The sequence below is a fragment of the Gymnodraco acuticeps genome, unplaced genomic scaffold, assembly GCF_902827175.1.
Source record: "Gymnodraco acuticeps unplaced genomic scaffold, fGymAcu1.1, whole genome shotgun sequence".
In the NCBI taxonomy this organism is placed as follows: Eukaryota; Metazoa; Chordata; class Actinopteri; order Perciformes; family Bathydraconidae; genus Gymnodraco; species Gymnodraco acuticeps.
Genome location: NW_022991523.1, coordinates 25463 through 40494, shown reverse-complemented (window position 1 = coordinate 40494; position 15032 = coordinate 25463).

The window sequence follows — 15032 nt, the reverse complement described above, 5'->3', positions numbered from 1 at the left end:
CCTCTCCCCCCCTCTTCTTCCTCCTCCTCCTCCTCCTCTTCCTCCTCCTCCTCTATTTGAGAATATGTACTGTTAATTATTGTGGGGGTGTCAGATAAAGTGTTTTGGACGAGAGGTTTTTTAATGCTTTATAACAGTTTTGTTTTGTAAAGTCTGGAGGGGGGGGTACCACCATGTGGGGGGGGGGGTTACCACCGTGTGATGATTTTTGCGAGTATTTATATTTCCTACTCTCTGAATTTAATCCTGACGCATTTCAGGGAAATACATTTTACAGCCGTTTGTACCTTTGCAAAAAATTGAAATAGAGAAGAATAAAGAAACGACTTCGACTTGTTTCCTGTTTCCTGCTTCCTGTTTCCTGCTTCCTGTTTCAGATCAGAGTGTCGAGCAGAGCGTCGAGCAGAGCGTCGAGCAGAGCGTCGAGCAGAGCGTCGAGCAGAGCGTCGAGCAGAGCGTCGAGCGTCGCTCTGAACGACGGACCTGGCGGTGCTTTTCCCGCCTCACAGAGCGTGGAAAGTGAGGGGCAAGGCTGCCTCTCTTCCGCCGGCCGTGGAAAGGTGGACTTGCACCGAGGGCCTGAATGTTCTCCCCGTCTCGGGCTGGGGTCTGCTTTCCACCTGTCCTGTTTCTGCTGTAGCGGAGGAGGATTGACCCCTGACCACGTTGACTCCCCCCCCCTCTCCGGCGGTGTCATCCAAGTCCACTGTTTCCTCGCCTGCCGTCTCGCTCTCTGGCGCCACCCAACGACCAGAGGCTTCTATAGCAGTGCAACGTCCCATTAGTGTTGTGGCCTGCTTACACAGAAGGCTGGCGACTCGGACTGAGAACAGAGGATCCAAGGGCATCCGTCTGAATGTATCACCTTATGTAGTGATTCCACGTGCTCCACGGTCTGCCGTTAACAGTCAGAGTGGTGGTATGTCAAACACACTCAAACTGGCTTTATTAAAAGGTCTTTAGCAGGTAAATCATTTTTAATCAATGATTTTATCACCAAGCACAACCTGGATGTTATGTTTTTAACTGAAACTTGGTTAGACCAAAACAACAGCACAGCTGTTCTTATAGAATCAACCCCTCCCAACTTTAATTCTGAGAGTCAGGCAAGACTACATAACAAAGGGGGCGGAGTAGCTATTTTGTTTAATGACATATTTCAATGCAAGCAGACTATGTATGGAAACTTTGCTTCTTTTGAATATGTGGCCCTTCAGCTGAAACGCTCCTCTCGAGCTCTGTTCCTAAACATCTACAGACCACCCAAATACTGTGCAGGCTTTTTAGATGATTTTACTGAACTGCTGTCTATAGTGTGTATTGACTTTGACCGTTTAATCTTTGTTGGTGATTTTAATATCCATGTTGACAACCCCCAGGACAGAGGGGCTAAAGAACTGTTTAGTGTTCTTGATAACTATGGACTGACTCAGCATGTCAAGGGTCTGACGCACAATAAGGGGCACACTCTGGACTTAATTGTATGAAAGGGTCTGAATATCTCTAAGCTTGTGGTGACTGATGTTGCGCTCTCCGACCATTCCTGTGTTTTCTTTGAGAGCTCTATTACCGTCCATACGACTGTTAAGAAAGAGGTAACCACTAGACGTCCCTTAACTGAAAATGCAGAGGAAATGTTTGCCCAGATGTTTACTCCCTCACTTGCCCATGCTAACTTCTCAGTAAATGAGCTAGTTGATCATTTTAATTCTAAAATAACAAATGTCATGGATGCCATCGCTCCCTTTAAAATAAAGGAAGTATCTGGCAAGAAAATATCTCCATGGAGAAAAGCCATGACTGTGAGAACAGCAAAAACTGAGTGCAGAAAAGCTGAACGCAGGTGGAGAAAAACAAATCTCCAGGTTCACTTCACATTACATCACATTACATTTAGCTGAGGCTTTTATCCAAAGCGACTTACAATAAGTACATTCGACCAGGAAGACACAACCTTGAAGAAAACAGAATCATAAAGTACATCAGGTTTCATAGAGCCAAACATTTCAAGTGCTACTCAACTGGCTTTAGAAAAGCCAGTCCTTTATTAGTATATAAGTGCTTTGTTAATAGTTCTATCGCTCGAAGTGGAGTCGAAAGAGATGAGTTTTCAGTCTGGAAGGTGTGTAAGCTATCTGCTGTCCTGATGTCAATGGAGAGCTCAATAAAATTAGACTCTGTTGCTCCTTTGAAAAAGAAGAAAATAAAACAACATAGATTAGCTCCATGGCATAATGCCCAAACCCGCAAAAGTCGAGACAACTTGAAAGGATATGGCGTTCCACTAAACTTGAAGAATCTCGTTTAATTTGGCATATTACTCTCAATGAATATAAGAAAGCACTGCGTAAAGCGAGAGCAGCCTACTACTCTTCATTAATAGATGAGAATAAGAATAATGCAAGATTTCTTTTCAGCACTGTAGCCAGGCTGACAGAAAGCCACAGCTCGATTGAGCCTTCTATTCCCATAGCACTCAGTAGGAATGATTTTATGTGCTTTTTTAACCATAAAATTGTTACTCTTAGAAACAAAATGAATGACCTCTTGCCTTTGACCAGTATAGTGTTATCAACAGCTCCCGGAAACGTAAGTTCTAATATTACACTAGATAGTAAACTAGAATGCTTTTCAGCCATAAACCTTGAACAATTAAATTCAATGATTCTCTCTTCTAAACCATCAACGTGCATGTTAGACCCAATTCCAACTAAGCTGTTGAAGGAAGTTTTTCCATTAATTAGCACTTATTTATTAAATATTATGAATAAGTCTTTATTATCAGGCTATGTTCCACAATCATTCAAAGTAGCAGTGATAAAACCGCTTCTTAAAAAGCACAACCTCGATCCAGAGGTTTTAGCCAATTATAGACCTATTTCTAATCTTCCGTTCCTCTCAAAAATTCTTGAGAAAGCGGTCGCAAAACAGCTGATTACTTAAAAAACAATGATTTATTTGAAGATGTTCAGTCTGGCTTTAGAACACATCATAGCACAGAGACAGCTCTGGTTAAAGTCACAAATGACCTTCTAATAGCCTCAGACAAGGGACGTGTCTCTATTCTTGTTTTGCTCGATCTCAGTGCTGCATTTGATACTATCGACCATGATATCTTATTGCAAAGACTAGAGCACTTAGTTGGCATACAGGGAACTGCTTTAGGCTGGTTTAGGTCCTATCTATCTGAACGCTCTCAGTTTGTACGTGTCAATGATGAATCTTCCACGCAAACCAAAGTTAGCCATGGAGTGCCACAGGGCTCAGTGCTCGGACCTATTTTGTTCACATTATATATGCTTCCGTTAGGCAATATTATAAGGAATCATTCTGTAAACTTTCATTGTTATGCGGATGATACTCAACTATATTTATCAATCAAGCCTGATGAAATTAATCATCTAAATAAAATTCAAGACTGCCTCAAGGACTTAAAAACGTGGATGACCTTAAACTTTTTGATGTTAAACACGACCAAAACTGAAGTTATTGTACTTGGCCCGAAGAATCTACGAAACAAATTATCTAAGGATATATTAACTATGGATGGCATTAATTTGGCCTCCAGTGAGACTGTAAGGAATCTTGGTGTTATATTTGATCAGGATTTATCCTTTAACGCCCACATCAAATCAATTTCAAGGACCGCCTACTTCCATCTACGTAACATTGCAAAAATCAGGCATATCTTGCCTCAAAACGATGCAGAGAAACTAGTCCATGCATTTGTTACTTCAAGGCTGGATTATTGTAACTCTTTATTATCAGGGTGTACCAAGAAGTCAGTCAAGTGGCTTCAGCTGATTCAAAATGCTGCAGCTCGTGTACTAACCAGAGTTAGGAAAAGGGACCACATTACTCCTGTTCTGGCTGCCTTACACTGGCTCCCTATAGAACACAGGATAGAATTTAAAAGTATTCTTCTCGCCTACAAGGCATGTTTTTTTTTGCAACTGGTATGATGACAGCTTTCTTCCATATTTGAGGGATGCTTCCCGAGTCAGCAGAGAGCTGGAATAATGGACTCCAGGCAGGGGTGAGCTCATCTGCAAACGTTTTCAGCAGGAGTGCCGAAATACCGTGTGGCCCACTGGCCTTCTTAGTATGCAGTTGTTTGAAAACCCTGGCCACAGCACTATCATCAATTATTCTTCTTCTATTGTGTATTGGGTCACAGGTTAAAGAGGTTGACAAGTTATTACATGCATCAATGTTAGAAGCAGAATTAATATCAAAACGTTTGTAGAAGTTGTTAAGTTAATTTGCTTTGTTAAGCTCATCCAGAACATGCATCTCCCTCTTGCCGGAGTTCAGATTTGTAATGTCTTTCACAGAGTCCCACAGTTCTTTCCAGCTCTTGGTTGAGAAAGCCTCTCGGACACTCAGACTATGTTGCTCTCGGGCTTCTTTAAGTTTCCCCTTTAGTTCTCTTTGAGCTGATCTCAGTTGTATTGTATCGTTCTTTTGAAAAGCGATATTTCTTCGTCGGATACACTGTTTAATATCCGATGAGATGTAGTCTTTATTGTTTGGATAGATCCTAATGGTCTTTTTTGGCACAACAGTATCGACACAAAAAAGAATGTAGTCTGTGATGGTCTCAGCGATGGTGTCATTGTCCTGGTAGAATACTTCCCAATCTGTGGCCACTTAGCTTTTCTTTATGCTCATCCTGCCATAGACTGACAGTTGTAGAGACAGGTTTACTTTTCTTGATGGCAGCCTTAAAGGGTTAGCTGGACGATGTTATGGTCCGAATTTGAAAGGGGGGGGTCTAATCCGAGCAGCATACGCATCTTTGATGTTGCCATAACATTTGTCCAGTATGTTATTTTTCCGGGTACCATTTCTTACGTATTGCTGGAATCCCGGAAGTGCTGGTTCAAGCTTACAGTGATTAAAATCTCCAATAACAAATATAGGTGCATCAGGTTTGTTCTTTAACTGCTCGTGCACGCAGTCCGCTACACGTGAGGCAGCCTTTGATGTGTTCCCATTGGGTGGGATGTAAACAGCACAGATACATTTTTTCCCATTGTTAGAGAATATTTCTTCTCTCTTCCTAAGTGTCAAATAATAATTCTTCCTTACTCTTAAGATATTTAACTGTATTGCCTGTTGACGTTTTACGACCGAACCCTAAGTCTGTTATCTGTCTTGAGGAATGGGAAGTCTCAGCTATTGACATTACCAGTTTTATGACCGGTCAACTCTCGGTCACAGAGCCATAGAGTCAGATAAGTGATTCAGTGTCTCCAGGTGTTCACGGATACCTTCCCCCAATATGCTGATTAGCTCTCTGTAAACTAGTTAAAAGGGCTATTCGAGAGATAGGCTGATCAGAATTGACATGACAACCCACCCGTGCAGTCAGAACCTTTTGCTGCTGTGACTTGTAATATGAATTCTCCGGCCGATGCTTGTAATAAACTACCAGCGTTTGACATCAGAGCTCCAACTCTCCTCGTGTCTCTCTGAGTCCTGACTCTCCATTGCTACAGAAGTTTCCCTTACACCCATAGTCTCTAGGTAGGTAAAATGGTCTCAGACTTAGGCATAAGAGTTCGATATATATACTGCTCCTTTTTGCTCAATGGTAGTCATGTTTTGTGGCAATTATTCTACATTTGGTTTTGCGTACCATGAGCGGAACAAATAAAAATGATATCGGGAGTGCACACAGTGTCTTTTGTTGTGAAATTGCTGCACCAAGAGTCCTTTATATAAGCGCAAATGCCTCCCCCCCTCACTTTCCCCGAGTTACTGTTCCTGTCCACACATTACATTACATTACATTACATTACATTGCTTTTATCCAAAGCGACTTACAATAAGTACATTCGACCAGGAAGACACAACCTTGAAGAAAACAGAATCATAAAGTACATCAGGTTTCATAGAGCCAAACATTTCAAGTGCTACTCAACTGGCTTTAGATAAGCCAGTCCTTTATCAGTATATAAGTGCTTTGTTAGTAATTCTATCGCTCGAAGTGGAGTCGAAAGAGATGAGTTTTCAGTCTGCGCCGGAAGGTGTGTAAGCTTTCTGCTGTCCTGATGTCAATGGGGAGCTCATTCCACTATTTTGGAGCCAGAATAGCAAACCCACGTGTTTCTGCTGATGGGAACTTGGGTCCCCCTCGCAGCGAGGGTGCAGCGAGTCGTTTGGCTGATGCAGAGCGTAGTGCACGCGCTGGGGTGTACGGTTTAACCATGTCCTGGATGTAGGAAGGGCCAGATCCATTCGCAGCACGGTAAGCAAGTACCAGTGTCTTGAAGTGGATTCTAGCAGTTACCGGAAGCCAGTGAAGGGAGCGGAGGAGCGGAGTGGTGTGGGAACATTTAGGAAGGTTGAAGACCAGACGAGCCGCTGCATTCTGGATGAGCTGCAGAGGTCGGATGGCACATGCAGGTAGACCAGCCAGGAGGGAGTTGCAGTAGTCTAGGCGTGAGATGACGAGAGCCTGGACCAGAACCTGAGTGACTTTCTGGGTCAGCTGGGGACGTATCTTCCTGATGTTGTAAAGCGTGTATCTGCAGCAGCGGGTTGTAGCAGCGATGTTTGCAGTGAAGGACAGGTTGTTATCTAGGGTCACACCCAGATTCCTTGCAGTCTGAGTCGGGGAAACAACTGAGGTGCCGATGTTGATTGTTAGGTCAAGAGTGGGACAATCTTTTCCCGGGAGGAAGAGCAGCTCAGTCTTGTCAAGGTTGAGCTTGAGGTGATGAGCAGACATCCACTGAGAGATGTCAGCTAGACAAGCAGAGATGCGTGCAACGACCTGGGTCTCTGAGCGGGGAAAGGACAGAATTAATTGGGTGTCGTCAGCGTAGCAGTGGTAAGAAAAACCATGCGGGCTAATGACTGATCCGAGCGAGTTTGTGTACAGGGAGAAGAGGAGGGGACCAAGAACAGAGCCCTGAGGGACCCCTGTAGTTAATTGACAAGGGTCGGACTCGGACCCTCTCCAAGTCACCCTGTAGGTGCGGTCTTTCAGGTATGAGGTGAGGAGGGAAAGTGCAGAGCCTGAAACTCCAAGTTCTTGGAGAGTGTGAAGGAGGATCTGATGATTCACCGTGTCGAATGCAGCAGACAGGTCCAACAGGATGATGACAGAGGAGAGGGAGGCTGCTTTAGCAGTGTGCAGGTCCTCAGAGACAGCAATGAGAGCAGTTTCTGTGGAGTGACCTGCCTTGAAACCAGACTGGTGTGGATCCAGAAGGTTGTTCTGATGGAGATAACAGGAGAGTTGTTTAAAGACAGCGCGTTCAAGTGATTTAGACAGGAACGGGAGGAGAGAGACAGGCCTGTAGTTTATAACATCAGACGGGTTGAGAGTGGGTTTCTTTAGGAGAGGGTTTACTCTTGCCTCCTTGAGACTGTTTGGAAAGTGACCAGAAGTTAGAGAAGTGTTGATGAAATGGGTGAGAAACGGTAGAATATCAGGAGCGATAGTCTGAAGGAGGTTTGAAGGGATAGGGTCCAGAGGACAGGTGGTAGGGCGGGCAGAGGTAATGAGGGTAAGAACCTCACTTGGAGAGAGAGGGGAAAAGGAGGTTAGTGTGTTGGTGGAAGGAGGGTCTGGTGACCCAGCGGTGAGTAAAGGTGAGTCAGAAAAAGAAGAGCGAATATCATTAACCTTTTTTTCAAAGTGGTTAACAAAGTCGCTTGACAGAAGGGAGGAGGGGGAAGGGGCTTTGGGAGGGTCCAAGAGGGTGGAGGGGGAAGGGGCTTTGGGGGGGTCCAGGAGGGAGGAGGGGGAAGGGGCTTTGGGGGGGTCCAGGAGGGAGGAGGGGGGAGGGGCTTTTGGAGGGTCCAAGAGGGTGGAGAAGATGGAGAATAGTTGTTTAGGATTGGAATAGGAAGATTGGATCTTATCTTGAAAAAAAGTGCTTTTTGCCTGAGAGATCGAAGCAGAGAAAGAGGAGAGGAGAGCCTGATAGGTTAGGAGGTCGTCACGGTGTTTGGATTTCCACCATTTCCGCTCTGCTGCCCTAAGGACGGTTCTATTAGCACGCAGTGCATCATTTAGCCAGGGAGCAGGAGGGGACTGACGAGCCTGCCGAGATGTGAGAGGACAGAGCGAGTCCAGAGTGGATGAGAGAGTAGAGAGGAGAGTTTCTGCAGCAGAGTTTGGAGGCAGGAGTTGGAACGAGTCAGAGGAAGGGAGGGCTGAGAGCACCGATGAGGCAAAGGGAGAGGGAACGAAGGTTACGGCGGACAAGTGCAGGATGAGAAGAGATTAGTTTGTTATGTTTGGAAAGGGGTAGAGAGAATGAAATGAAGAAGTGATCGGATGTGTGGAGCGGGTTTACAGAGAGGTTAGAAGTAGAGCAGTTCCTTGAGAATATGAGATCAAGGACATTGCCAGCTTTATGAGTCGGTGGGGACGGAGACAGTGAGAAAGCAAAGGCGGTTAACAGAGATGTTAGTTCGTCTATCTTCCCCGTCTGGAGGTTGAAGTCTCCGAGAAGTACAGCGGGAGGGCCAGTTTCAGGGATGAGTGATAGGAGATGATCTAATTCCTCCAAGAAGTCCCCCAAGGCGCCTGGTGGACGGTAGAGAACAACAATGGTTAACTGTATAGGATGGGTTACTGTGACGGCATGGAATTCAAAGGTGGAAGGAGTGAAGTTAGGTAGCTTGAAGAGGGAAAAGCTCCATTTGGGAGAGAGCAGGAGACCAGTGCCACCTCCTCTGCCAGTGGGTCTGGGTGTATGGGAGAAGGAATATGCTGTGGAGAGAGCTGCTGGGGTGGATGTGTTGGATGGAGTAATCCAGGTCTCAGTGAGAGCAAGGAAATCCAGAGACTGCAGGGAGGCGTAGCCAGAGATGAAGTCAGCCTTAGGAACAGCTGACTGGCAGTTCCACAGGCCACCTGAAACTAGATGTTGGATCTCAGTGGAGCATGTGGGATAGACGAGAGCAGGCCGGTTATAGCGATTAGGAGATACACGGGGCCAGTGATAATTGCGAGAAGACACATGAACAGGAATGGAGAAAATACACATGATTATAGCATGAGGGGCTAGAAAACTAAAGAAAAGAAAATAGGACACCAGCTCGATCAGAGTAGGATTTGCCTCCTCTTTGCCTCCCTCGTGACTCCCGCAGGACTCCAATGTCTTTGTCAGTCTTACTCCCGCAGGACTCCAATGTCTTTGTCAGTCTTCGGCTGACGCTCCAGGAGAGAGCTACCTAAAATGGACGCCTGATTGCTGAGTTCTCACAGCTGTGGGGCCACGCCCCTCTAATTAGTTACCTCTCTACAGCTGATGGGCGACAGCAGAGTGGCCCTGCCTATATTGTAATGCAGGCTTGAGTACCCCTACTGCGACCTGTGTAACAGGTTCACGTGAGCAGATCTGAGATTTAAAATCTCTCAAAAGCGCCGTTTTAGCTACAATAACTACAGAACAATTATACAGAGTAGAATCAATGAAACAGAGAAGTCTAATTAAACAAGAATATAACTTGCAGTGGTTGCTGCGTCGATAGGTAGTGTCGTCACCCGGTCTGCACACGAAAACATACGAACGTTTGAAAAGCCCTGTACCTGAACCAATGAGTCTGGGAAGTCTTCCTGAAGCCAGGTCTCAGTGAAAATCCTCATGCACGACTCACGGTATTCGTTTAAGATCCTAGTGTTGAGGCGTAGCTCCTCCACCTTATTTCTAAGGGAACGGACGTTGCTGAAGAGTATTGATGGTAACGGCGGCTTATTGCATCTCCGGCGGAGTCGATGTTTAATGCCGCCTCTCCTCCCTCGTTTCCGCGGCCGTTTTAGCAGCTCCTCCGGGACGTAGTCCAGCAGGCCCGGATCCGGGGCGGCTCTTCTCCGTAAGGACAGCAGACATTCCCTGTCATAGAGCACCTGCTCGCTTCCCACGGCTATCCCGGCGTTGGCCTCACTTTGTAAACAGCGAATGCTAGATGTTATTAGCATTAGCAAAAACAGCACAGCAGTCCTCTTCCCCATCGTCATCTTGCCTTATTGTTCACTTTTGTGAGCTTGCCAGGTTCCAGAAAAAACAAACAACACAGCACACTTGACGACAAGAAAAACTTGACAAAACAAACGTGTAATGAATGAATGACTTAGAAAACCAACAAACATTCTCTCCCGATCCCGAGTCGCGTGCAGTGCCACGCCTCTTCCGACACACTGAGAGAAGGCTTTCGCAGTATGATCAGGGTGAATGGTCAGTGAGAGAGGGGGTGTAGTTCAGCTAGCTGTCCACTAGATGCTGCTAACTGACCCTCTAATGAAACACAGGTCAGGGTGAATGGTCAGTGAGAGAGGGGGTGTAGTTCTGCTAGCTGTCCACTAGATGCTGCTAACTGACCCTCTAATGAAACACAGGTCAGGGTGAATGGTCAGTGTGAGAGGGGGTGTAGTTCAGCTAGCTGTCCACTAGATGCTGCTAACTGACCCTCTAATGAAACACAGATCAGGGGGAAAGGTCAGTGTGAGAGGGGGTGTAGTTCTGCTAGCTGTCCACTAGATGCTGCTAACTGACCCTCTAATGAAACACAGGTCAGGGTGAATGGTCAGTGTGAGAGGGGGTGTAGTTCTGCTAGCTGTCCACTAGATGCTGCTAACTGACCCTCTAATGAAACACAGGTCAGGGTGAATGGTCAGTGTGAGAGGGGGTGTAGTTCTGCTAGCTGTCCACTAGATGCTGCTAACTGACCCTCTAATGAAACACAGATCAGCGTGAATGGTCAGTGTGAGAGGGGGTGTAGTTCTGCTAGCTGTCCACTAGATGCTGCTAACTGACCCTCTAATGAAACACAGATCAGGGTGAATGGTCAGTGTGAGAGGGGGTGTAGTTCTGCTAGCTGTCCACTAGATGCTGCTAACTGACCCTCTAATGAAACACAGATCAGGGTGAATGGTCAGTGTGAGAGGGGGTGTAGTTCTGCTAGCTGTCCACTAGATGCTGCTAACTGACCCTCTAATGAAACACAGGTCAGGGTGAATGGTCAGTGTGAGAGGGGGTGTAGTTCTGCTAGTTGTCCACTAGATGCTGCTAACTGACCCTCTAATGAAACACAGGTCAGGGTGAATGGTCAGTGTGAGAGGGGGTGTAGTTCTGCTAGCTGTCCACTAGATGCTGCTAACTGACCCTCTAATGAAACACAGATCAGGGTGAATGGTCAGTGTGAGAAGGGGTGTAGTTCTCCTAGCTGTCCACTAGATGCTGCTAACTGACCCTCTAATGAAACACAGGTCAGGGTGAATGGTCAGTGTGAGAGGGGGGTGTAGTTCTGCTAGCTGTCCACTAGATGCTGCTAACTGACCCTCTAATGAAACACAGGTCAGGGTGAATGGTCAGTGTGAGAGGGGGTGTAGTTCTGCTAGCTGTCCACTAGATGCTGCTAACTGACCCTCTAATGAAACACCGATCAGGGTGAATGGTCAGTGTGAGAGGGGGTGTAGTTCTGCTAGTTGTCCACTAGATGCTGCTAACTGACCCTCTAATGAAACACAGGTCAGGGTGAATGGTCAGTGTGAGAGGGGGTGTAGTTCTGCTAGCTGTCCACTAGATGCTGCTAACTGACCCTCTAATGAAACACAGGTCAGGGTGAATGGTCAGTGTGAGAGGGGGTGTAGTTCTGCTAGCTGTCCACTAGATGCTGCTAACTGACCCTCTAATGAAACACAGGTCAGGGTGAATGGTCAGTGTGAGAGGGGGTGTAGTTCTGCTAGCTGTCCACTAGATGCTGCTAACTGACCCTCTAATGAAACACCGATCAGGGTGAATGGTCAGTGTGAGAGGGGGTGTAGTTCTGCTAGCTGTCCACTAGATGCTGCTAACTGACCCTCTAATGAAACACAGATCAGGGTGAATGGTCAGTGTGAGAGGGGGTGTAGTTCTGCTAGCTGTCCACTAGATGCTGCTAACTGACCCTCTAATGAAACACAGGTCAGGGTGAATGGTCAGTGTGAGAGGGGGTGTAGTTCTGCTAGCTGTCCACTAGATGCTGCTAACTGACCCTCTTATGAAACACAGGTCAGGGTGAATGGTCAGTGTGAGAGGGGGTGTAGTTCTGCTAGCTGTCCACTAGATGCTGCTAACTGACCCTCTAATGAAACACAGGTCAGGGTGAATGGTCAGTGTGAGAGGGGGTGTAGTTCTGCTAGCTGTCCACTAGATGCTGCTAACTGACCCTCTAATGAAACACCGATCAGGGTGAATGGTCAGTGTGAGAGGGGGTGTAGTTCTGCTAGCTGTCCACTAGATGCTGCTAACTGACCCTCTAATGAAACACAGGTCAGGGTGAATGGTCAGTGTGAGAGGGGGTGTAGTTCTGCTAGTTGTCCACTAGATGCTGCTAACTGACCCTCTAATGAAACACAGGTCAGGGTGAATGGTCAGTGTGAGAGGGGGTGTAGTTCTGCTAGCTGTCCACTAGATGCTGCTAACTGACCCTCTAATGAAACACAGGTCAGGGTGAATGGTCAGTGTGAGAGGGGGTGTAGTTCTGCTAGCTGTCCACTAGATGCTGCTAACTGACCCTCTAATGAAACACAGGTCAGGGTGAATGGTCAGTGTGTGCATTGATTAGAAACGTACTTGTGATACGTGTTAATGCACTCTTATGTTTTAATGTTGAACTCTTTTTACATCTGTTTCTAAATCTTTGAAATCCTCATATACATCTTTAAATATTGAAATGACGACTGAGGTTGAAGAGAGAGACACAGGATATCTGATGTCTTCCTCTGGGGGCCCCTGTTGGCTGACGGCCACTAACCAACCACTACGTTGACTTCCATCGGGGGGGCTGTGGGCCATGAAGAAAGGGTTTCGCTGCATGTGGGACAGCTGAGAGCTGAACTGGGCTAAAGGCTCTTCAGTGAAACCAGGTGAGTGTCAGTAATGGAGGATGGCCGTCTCTGAGCCCTTCACACTGCATCCATGCACTTCAGAGTATTAAGAGTTCAACATAAAAACCTCTGAGTCACGAGTTGTAGACCGGTTCTAACACGCCCTGCATTTTCTCTGATGACATGAACTCAGAAAACAATCAGACTGCAGCTCCTTCTACCAGAAGCACTGACAACAGTACATGGAAATCTTTCCAAAACCATTCTGCTTTCACTCAGAGAGAAACCCTACACAATACTATATCATATATATATCATATATATATATATATATATCAATGTGATCCTGATGAAGGAACAGACTCCTGGAGGATCCTCACCTGCTGAACTCTCTTCAGGTCCACAGAAACACGGCTGATCTCTTCCTCCTCAGTCCTGGTTCGGCCTGCTATTCCCTTATATCTCCTTTTATTCAGCAGTTTGAACACCAACTGCCGCAGATGTGACTCACATGAAAGATTAACTCTACTTTACTTATGCTCTGAGTTGCAGAGGAAAGGGGTGGGGTTTGTATGGGCTCAGAACAGTCTCATAATACACACATGCACACAGAAGGATTCAAACTTGTATTTCATGATCCGCAAAAGGATCCATACTTGTGTTTTTCAAAGCACACACAAATGTGTTCGGTTTCATATCCATGTAAATAAAATCCAAATACAGAAAAAAGTTTTACATATGTATTTTTGATCCTCACATATTTGTTTTCCGTTTAAAACCTCTGCACCTGCAAACACAAACCGCTTTCTGTGCGACATGAGGTCGGCCCCCCCTGTTCTCCAGTTCCGGGATATGGAGGGCTCTCAGGGATAACACCACCTCTGAAGCCCATAACCACAGCCTCTCTGCTGTGGCCAACAAGGTGGCGGAGCGGACTCCGCCCTGCCTGTTGATGTAAGCCACTGTGGTGCTGTTGTCGCTCCTGACCAATACATAACTCCCTTGAATTAGGGGCATGAAATGCTGGAGGACTAACAGTACCGCCCGTAGCTCTAGGAGGTTGCTGTGTCGAGACTCTGTTAGAGCCCAGCGCCCACCTATAGCCCTCTTCAGGCAGGTCCCTCCCCATCCTGTTCTGGATGCGTCCGTGAACACTGTGATGTAGGAGGTCACACGTCCCAGTGGAGACCCCCTCCGGAGGTGATCCGGGGACCCCCAAAACCGGAGGTTGCCCTCCACTGAGGGGGGGATGGTCACCAGCCGCCGTTTGTGCCTCTTGGGATCCAAACGCAGGCTGGAGAACCACCTCTGCAGGCGGCGCATATGCAGTAACCCCTGCGGGACCACCATGTGAGCAGCCGCCATGAGACCCAGAGTCTGCATGACAGTTAAAGCTGTCACTGTCGCCCCCTGTCGCAGCCTGTGCACCGCCCGGAGAAGGGACGCACGTCTGCTCTCTGACAGGGTGGCGCCTGCATCGAGCACCACACCCACCTACAACGCCTGTTGGTGAGGTATGGGGGTGCTCTTTTTCCAATTGATCGCAAAGCCTAATTTGGTTAGGTGTGTGATCAATTGTGCTGTGCAAAGCATTGCCTGTTCCCGGGACCCAGCTATGACTATGAGGTCGTCTAGGTCAGGGGTTCCCAAACTTTGCCATGCCAAGGACTCCCATATAGCATTATCGTCTGGCGGGGACCCCCCTGTTGCAATTTGTTTTTTTAAATGAGTACATTATGATGGAAAATATGACATTAATCATACAGCTAAATACATGTTCTTATTATTTATTTGTATTAATAATCAGTTATTCTTCTAAACATTGTTTGTATTTATCTTTTGTTTGTCCTTCATTACATTCATTGTGTCTTCTGTTATAAACATTCTTAGCACAATATTAAACAGTAATATCAACAGCAAACATATTTTTAAATTGATTTCTGCCTTTATAATATTATATAATTTTGAACAGTAATATTAACAATAAACATATTTATATTCATATAAACATCAATATTTGCTGCATCCGTGCTCTCGTGCAGCTGCAGAGCCAAACATCCACTCGCTCTCACTGCTGAGCAGATACTCACTTTCACTCTCAGTAGCGGCAGCTCGATTCTGATTGGCTTGAAGAGCGGTCGTGTGATTTAAAATATATATATTAATAAATACAAAATATTAAAAGATTGGCATCAAA